The sequence below is a fragment of the Electrophorus electricus genome, chromosome 18, assembly GCF_041902795.1.
Source record: "Electrophorus electricus isolate QZ-2024a chromosome 18, ASM4190279v1, whole genome shotgun sequence".
In the NCBI taxonomy this organism is placed as follows: Eukaryota; Metazoa; Chordata; class Actinopteri; order Gymnotiformes; family Gymnotidae; genus Electrophorus; species Electrophorus electricus.
The window spans coordinates 2,782,435-2,791,235 of NC_137514.1; the positions used below are offsets into that span (position 1 = coordinate 2,782,435).

The following is an 8,801-nucleotide window of genomic DNA, read 5'->3' on the forward strand; positions in this document are numbered from 1 at the left end:
CTGTAGGAGCTCCAGTGTCTGAGAGAGAATGGCTTCTGATGTCTTTAATATCCCCATAGCCACAGACAGAAAGTCGAACCTCAAAGAAATAAGAAAAAAAGGTTATCTTGTGAACTTGAACTTAAACTATGATATTGATTTTTTTTTGTCTTCTAGTTTTTTTCATTCATGTGAGGTATGAAAATTCATTTTTGGAGGCATAGTAAGGTCACTAGTGTCTGTAGTTTCCTTGCTTTGCCCAGTTTGAACACCGTGTGGTGTCAGAGGTAGCAGGTGTAAATACAGTATAAGGGAGCAACAGGCACTGTCATGAGAAATGCACTAGAAACTGGACTGGAGACACATTTGGAGGAACTGTTGTTTTTCTTTCTTTTCTTTTTTTTTTTTACATTTTTATGTTTGTCTGAAATCTTAAAGCTAAATCTGTTTATTATTTTATAAATTTAAATAATAAAGACATGCAGCTTTAAGATTTCTTGTAGCCTGTATGTAACCATGCTCACACACATCAGGCCTCCTTGTGACTGTGCTAGAAAAGGCATTGTAATTCTATTACAGGTGTAGGCCTGCTAATGACCCACAGTCATGACTCACCCCATGGCTGTGTGAGGAGTCTTGGACGGACTGGCCTTTGGACGATGCTGAGAAGGAATTAAGGAATTAATCACAAATGAATAAATTAAATAATAAAATGTTACATGAATACATGTTATTGTTCACATTAAGCACTTCAACTGTAGATACTATTCAAATGCAGATAAACAGTGGAATACATAGTCTTTAGTTTATTGTCTTTATTCCATATTTTAACAGTGCTCGTTCATGTCCATTTCTAGCCAGCAGAGGGAAGCAGCAGGCAGCTCTGGGGTCTAATGAGTTCTGTTCATGACTAATAAACGTGTTTAATCTACAATGCTTACAGAACAGAAAAATGCTGCACTCACATCTGGACATACAGATTTGAACATGTTATCCTCATGTTGATTGATAAGTATTATTGCTTTGTGTGATCATTTTTTAAGGGTGTGTGTGTGTGTGTGTGTGTGTGTGTGTGTAGTAATACCCTGCTCCTTTCTGCTTCTCTTTCTGAGAGTCACTATGAGGAATGAGGTTCCCATCAGAAGCAGTACCAGACTCACACACGCAACACTGATCACAGTGGAATATGGAAATCCTGGAGAGGACACAGAGTCATAATTACTGAACCAATCAAAGTTAACCTTTATCCTGAACATTCAGAAGTGTGTGATGAAGCTGACAGTGTGTGAGTAGTTTCACTCCATGCTGTACAGTCCACTGAGTGTCAGCACCTGTATCAGGAGAGGAAGCTCCTGAGGATGTGGTTGGTTTGGTGAACTGTGGACTGATGTGTGATGATGAATGTGGTGATGAGGCTGAAACTGGACTCTCTGGTTAAATAGAAAAATAAACACAGGGGTGACAGATTATTATAATGTTATTGATATAGATTGTTGACAGTGACACGTGTCCAGTGTGTCTGTGGCATGCTTTAATTTCATACATGGCAAAGAAATCCACAGTTGCTTCAGATAGTGTGGATGTGGTTGCTTTTAAACTCTGCATTTTGGTGCTAATGGTTGTAAATTTGAAAACAAATTTAGTGCTGTAAATTAGATGGGAAGTGTAACAATGTTCAACAGCTAATTCAGACTCTACTCATTTAGACAGTTATAATATTGTTGATCAGTCATATGGGTTGGGAGGGCAGTGAACAAATAAAACACACAAAAGACACTTGGCTACAAACAGACACTAGTCACATTTACAGCCTTGTCTACCTATAGACACTAGACTATTTTACAGTCTCCAGGTAACCTACAGACACTAGACTACAGCCTTGGCTACCTACAGGCACTAGACTACTTTACAGCCTTTACTACCCAAGGATAAAAACATTTGTTTAGTTCCTGTCATCTAAACAGCATCAACTGATTCTGGACTCTCTAGGATTTGCTAAAATAGTTTTTTAATTAAGTAATTTAGAATGATGTATAGATGTTGCCTCTGCATTGTCAAAACAATAAAGCATTACACAGTTCTTGTTATTTACTCACCTATAACTCTCAGGTAGATCTGTGTACTATAAATTTTGAATCCATGATCAGTTGTCCAGTTTGATGTAGTTCCACACCAGTATTCACCAGAGTCCTGAACCGTGACATATCTGATAGTAACAGTCAGGATTTGCTTTTCTTTGTCATAATACAGTGATGTGTTTTTTTTAGTTCCTGGTTTTCCTGTTTTGTTGACCGATCCTATATAATTACAGCCACCAGTGTCCAGTCTGTTGCAGAAAAGCTTGGGTTCACTCCTGTGGGATTCTGGGTAACAGCAGCTGATATTCACAGTTTTTCCTACATAGGCGTTGATGGTCTTACCACAGCATGAGCCTGTCAATCATACACATTCAGGTCAAAACGTTTGCATTTTTAACAATTTTTAATGTTTCTGTTGTTCTGAATTGGCTATGTTAATAAAAGGGAAATATGACACTTTAGGAACACTTCAGCGATCAGATGTGCATCAGTCTCACTTCACTTGCAGCTACAAACCCATGAAAGTGTCAGATTTATCTTAACCTGTATACATTTATATTTTCAGCATTTAGCAGATGCCCTTATGCAGGGCGACTTACAAAAGTACAGTCTGGCAAAATTATTATTTCTGAAAGTTTTAATTGATGAAGTGATTGTGGCTAAATTTAATGTTACATGCTACTAACCTGCTTTTACATTGAGCTTCACTTCAGTGTAGGTGTGCAGTTGATCAGATACATTAACTGCACACTGGTATGTTCCAGTGTCATTTACACACAGCTTTCGGATAAAAACACTGAAGAATCCTGCACTTTTGTTATCATGAATTGAGAATCTGTCTTTATGAGTCCACATACTGTTTGGATTTGTTGTTATTTGATCTAAACATGACTGATCTGTTACATTCTTACAGAAAGATTTCAGTTTGGTTTTGTATTCATCCTCATATTTGCACTTGATGGTGACTCCTTCTCCTGCACATGCAGTCACTGATATAGACTCCACATCCTTGGACTCTGCTGTATCTGAAAGGCATGACAAACATCCTTGTAAGCAACAACTTCATATTGAAGTTGATCATTTTGTTTCAATTCATTCTTCACTTTTTCTCTGCTGTGTTTTAGTCTTGGTTTGATTTGTTCTATACCTTCTGTATGTCACTGTATGAAATTCCCTGGGAGATATTATCAGTTATAACACCATTGTACCACTGATCATCAGTACTGTAAAGTGTTTGAGGGGTATGATCTTAAATGGGATGATTACAATGTCACTGTAATGGGGCTCAAACCCAGGACAGAAAGGTAATGACCCTGACACTGCTGGGTGAGTTACCACACTTTAATGAAGGTGGGCCCGTGTGCAAAACAGTTAGATCTTAAAATGGGTGAAACAAGATAAGTTTTAAAAAAAACAAACAAAAAAAAACAGTAGGGAATCTAACCCTGGCCACTTTCTTGCAAAGCAAACGAGCTCCCGCTAGACTAAAATGACCTGCGCATATATTGCACTTCAAAGGAATCGAGGATGACAAAACAGGAGGAAACACTAAATGCCATGCCAAGCATAGAAAACAGGAAAACAAAGGCCACCATGGGAAGAATGGCAACCTCGATGCACTGGGGAAAACCAAACTCTGAAATTTCCTAAACAAAAACAGAAAAAAGGGAGGAACATTAGTGGCTAAGGGGAGCCTTGGGAGAGAACCAGACTCGAGAGGGGAAAACTGGAGAAGGGAGGGGACATGTAAAAACACAAACACCCTCACAGTGCAGAAGAGAGGTGTAGCACAAGGGCTCACAGACCTCGATACCCAGAGTTACCAGCTAGGAGCTTGAATCAAAACTTTAGCAAAGACCCAACACTGAGTGACTGAGTCACTGGGCTTATATAGATCTACCCCAGCTGTTGGGCATCAAGCCTGATTAGTAGTGTGCCTGGTGCCAACCCTTACAGTCACACTGTCATAAGGACACTCAGGACTTCTGTGGCTCAGAAACTCCAGTGGCTCAGAGACTTCCAAGTAAAAGTGGAAAAAATATATATATTTTTTTTTATTTCTATGAGGTCTTTGTGGTTACCCATATTTAAAATTAATTCTGTCACTGTTCTATTGCTTCATCTTCAGAAACTGTACTGCTGTAGTGTCACCCATGCGTCTGTTGTTGCTAAAACAAGGATTGCTCTTTCCTGTAGATGTTACTCACAGCTATCAAGAGGAAGTGAGCTCCAGCTGCTGCTGGATTCAGCACTTAGCCGATTTTGTTGTCCTGTAGTAAACTACAGCTGTTTGGCAACATGCCAATATCATATTTCTAATAAGGTGAAAGGTTAGAGGATCTTCCCATTTGAGTTTTATTTAGTAATATGCTGGTTATAATTTAAATGTGTGCTTCACTTTAGAACAAATGTGACTACGAGTATACATCAGCTCCACACTGGTACCTTTTATTGACTTCCACAGTGAGGCCTCTGATCTTCCTGTTCTACACATTTCAAAATGCATTTCTGATTCAGTCAACACACAGTGGCAATGAACTGCTAATCAAACTATCTTTGAGTTTGTGTTAACTCTTTAAGTCTCATCTTTGCACTTCATGGCGACTCCCAAATATCCAGTTACGTTTGTTGAGACCCCAGTAAGATCTAAAAATTCACCAAAAGTGACCATCTAAACAAAGACTATATTTGACCCTGCTGATAATAATGATTAAAGGTTGATTTTCATACCTGAGATCACGTGCATTGTGAAGATGAGAAGAATCTTCATTCTGAGTTCAGCTTTATGTTTACTGCCTCCAATTCCTAGATTAGATGTGTGTTAGAGATTGTGTGTGTCTGTCTGTGTAGGTCCCTGCCACTGTATCTGGGCTTACTAACTCTGTTCATCTTCTTATGGCTTAACTCATATGAAAAAACTCTCATTTCTGTTTTTGAGGGCAGTGAAAAATAGAATGGCATTAATAGAATGGCCTTAAACCTCATACTACAGAGAGAAACATGCATCTAAAACTCTCTCTCTCTCTCTCTCTCTCTCTCTCTCTCTCTCACTCTCACACTCTCTCTCTCTCCCTCTCTCTCTCACTCTCACACTCTCTCTCTCTCCCTCTCTCTCTCTCACTCTCTCCTGCTCTCCCTCTCTCACTCTCTCTCTCTCTCTCTCTCAGCTCAGCAGTCAAGGGGACTTGTCCCTCCACACTTGCACACCCTGTCATGAAGAGATGTAGACCAGGATGAGTTCTCCATCCCACACACCCTGCACTCCACCCTTTTCTACTTTACCAAGACAGTAGAGACAGTCTGGGTTTGACTGCCTTTATGTATCTGAGTCTTGTGTTCATGCCTTTTCTGTGGTTCTGGGTGTGACAGTGAATTTTTACTTATATTTTTGTATTTCTAGAATGCTAGAATACATTTATATTATAAATAAGCAGAGGAGGAAGAAGAACTGGAATTTCATTGGCCTCATCCCCCATTTTAACCATTTTAACCAATAACAGTTTTAATCATAGAAATGATGGTTTGTTCCACAACACCATGTTTACACTAATCTAGTGTCTTATTTGTCTATATGATGCTAAGTCTAAGTGATCATAGGCTGTTAGTGGATGCTGTCCAAACAGTAATTTCAGCCCTGTAGACAGTGCCTGGCACTCTGCCCCCTGCTGCTGGGTGAAAGACCTCAGTGGTAGCTTGCTGGTTGAGGTACTTGACGTGTAATTGGATGGTCGCTGGTTCAAGCCCTGCCATTATTGGACCTCTGAGGAAGGCCTTTAACCCTCAACTTGTCATAAGTGTAAATTGCTTTGGATAAAAGAATCAGCTCAATACTATAAATATACAATAGTGTCTGAAGTTCCTAAGTGAATGTTGAATGTGTTTAACCAAATAGATCTTCTATATAAATATGGTCCACTATTTATTATGAACACACATGATTGCTACTAGCTCTGTAAGCCTAGAACTCAAAACTGCCTGCCACACCACTATATCAGACAACTAGATTAGCTAGTTAATTCTGCTAATAACATGCAGAAACTGTCTTTTACATTTCAATGTGTAGGCCCTACTAATTTAGTTATTGTGACATAGAGGAAGTAGCTTCACTATAGCTTTGGATCTCATACCTTGTATTAATAACACATCCAGTAAAAAGTTCTTACCCACTTCCTGAGTACATCATTATTTCATATGTGCTGCAGCCCTTTAGTTTACTGCCCTGGAAACTTGAACAAACATTGTACTCATTATTATTATGATGTATTGTAACTGCATCTACTTCTTTGGATGCAGTGACTGTGAGATGCTCACTTACTTTTAATACTTATCTCCTTCATACAGAAACCCAAAAAGCCATTTCAATTCTCTGCTCTGTGTCTGCAGAATGGAAATAATCTTTAATAGTTGTGTACTTCAAGTTAAAATCTGTACTAGCCTGACTTACAAGTTACTGATCATTTTTTGATATTACCTTGAGTGCAATATCCATCCCTGCTCAAATGTTCTGAACTGTATCTTCTGTAGGTAATTGGTAATTTCATGCTGCACTCTATTTTCTTCAGGTCAGTTTCCTTCATGTAATTTGTTCACTGTACTATATTTCTTCTGTTGTTTCCTACATTTTATACATGATGTCACCACCTTTCAGCGTACTGCTGTAATAAGAATATGAGCTCATCCCAAATTTGTTTGGAAACTCAAATATTTAAAATGTGAACATTTTACAGACATTTTAAAAAGTTTTTCTTTTATTTATTATTTTCCCTCATGAGCTGTTCACTATGTGGTTTGTAAGCACAAAGAAAGGTGTTTCCCCATCTAGTCGGGAAAAATGATGGAACTCCTGGATGTTTTGTGCTACTGAGCCACGGTGGTGTGGACATCACGTGACCTCAGAGCCCTTTGCACATAATTGATGGTTCAATAGAGCCACTGAGCGTTTAGCCCCGCCCACTGCTGCTGCCAATACGGTACAACATTCTAAGCACATTATTTACATTGTAATGCATTATTTACATCATTTACATCAAATATGGCTATCACAATTCAGATCTAGATACTGAATGACTTCAAGTACAAAGATAAAACACTGGCTCAAACACAAACAAAGCTGTAACCTTGCACACATTTTAATTAAATCAAATATCCATGATCAAGTTGCCAGTCTGATACAGCTCACCAGTACTGGTCAGAGTCCTGATCTGTTACATGTCTGATGGTCAGTGTGAAGATTTGCTTTGTTCTATCATCATATAGAGACATGTGTCACTCATTTATCCATCTCACACTCTCTTTAACTGATGTTTATAAGACAGGCTAATGTTAGAATAGAAAGATCTTCTGTCCATTTTAATGGCATATTAAGTGCCAGGATATGCAGTTATTATTAATAATTGTTATTTGATTAGAATATTTATCAGAATGTTCATGCTGTGGAAAGTCCATTAGAAAGTCTGGCATGTAAGAAGAACCGTAAGCATCAGCTGATCTTCTCAGTCATTCTGACAGTTTTATGTGTTCAGATGTTTGCAGTGAGTTACTAGTTTCTCAGGAGGAAATGTACAGTCTTCTTTACTTAACAGTCATGCTCCACTTAGGTGGGCTTTAAGTAGATCAGAAGTTTGTCTCTGGAAAAAATGTTAAAACCGTAGAAGGCATATGGTTTATACATAATATATTAACAATGAAAATAAAGCAATCGTCCCTTCACTCGTGAATTATATGATCCACTTTCTCTCTCCTACTTTTCCCCCGCCCTGTTCTCCTAGAAGCCATGCGGTAGCTGCATGTTGCAGGTGTTCCTTCACAAGTGTTGGAATGCTGGTCCAAAATAATGTTAAAATGTACAAAGCTCTAAAGCTCTAATCCTAGATTCGCCGCTGCTTCTACTGAATCACTCTTATCCTAGAACCACGGTGATCACTGTAACTTACTCGCTTTGTGCTCTAGATGGTAGTACAGACTTTCTAGCTAAGAACAGCACAGGCTCCGTGACAAAGACAGGCTGGCTGGCCTTATCTTCTTGTAAATTAATTGATTGTTTGATTGACTGTATGATTCTTACTGTGGGTTCCAGAAGTATTCAAATGATCCAGTCAGAATCCACACAAACATGCTGCTGTTTCTCTGCCCCCGTACCACTGACAGTGCTGCAGCTAACAGACAGGGCAGCACACTGGTGACTTGTACTTCCAGCTCTCATCCCCAGCCCCTCCCCCTCTCCCTTACACAGTCTTCATAAAAACATGAAAGAATGCAAGGGTAACCAATTAAAAATGCAAGCCTAGACCCATCCTGTGACATGATTAACAGTGGAATATTCACATGAGTCCTCCTTGAAGGTCTCCCTGGTCACAGCATCACTAAAACTGTCTGCATTCTCTCAAAACTTCACTGATGCATAAATTTGAGCTTCTGCAAACAACCCTTCAGACTGATTTGTATCACACACTGAGGAATCAGAAAGAAATGTGGGTAATTAAGCCGTACAATAAGTGTCCTGATCAGGAGAGTTTGATGGTAGTGGAGCAGTAGTAGAACCAGTATGTGTAAGATCACAGAGGTTTGTGGGTAATTGGACTTAGTCATAAACAGCTTGGGAGGGACCAGAGGGGTTTGTGGGTAGACTGACAGTAGAGTAGACTGTAGGAGCTTTAGTGTCTGAGACAGAATGACTTCTGGTGTCTTTCACACTAGTTCGGTATATGTGATGCATACCTCCTATGGTGTGAACAGCTATGACGA

General features: G+C 39.2%; 1 long non-coding RNA gene across 1 annotated transcript; it reads right to left on the bottom strand.

Moving 5' to 3' along the window:
- Window positions 1-582: 582 nt before the first annotated feature.
- On the bottom strand, window positions 583-2,107 carry LOC145652073 (uncharacterized). The gene is made up of 4 exons (XR_014118270.1): window positions 2,076-2,107; window positions 1,311-1,409; window positions 1,064-1,174; window positions 583-641 (listed from the first exon to the last, which is right to left on the bottom strand). It is a non-coding gene; the product is annotated as an uncharacterized LOC145652073 (long non-coding RNA).
- Between the last annotated feature and the right edge of the window lie 6,694 nt (window positions 2,108-8,801).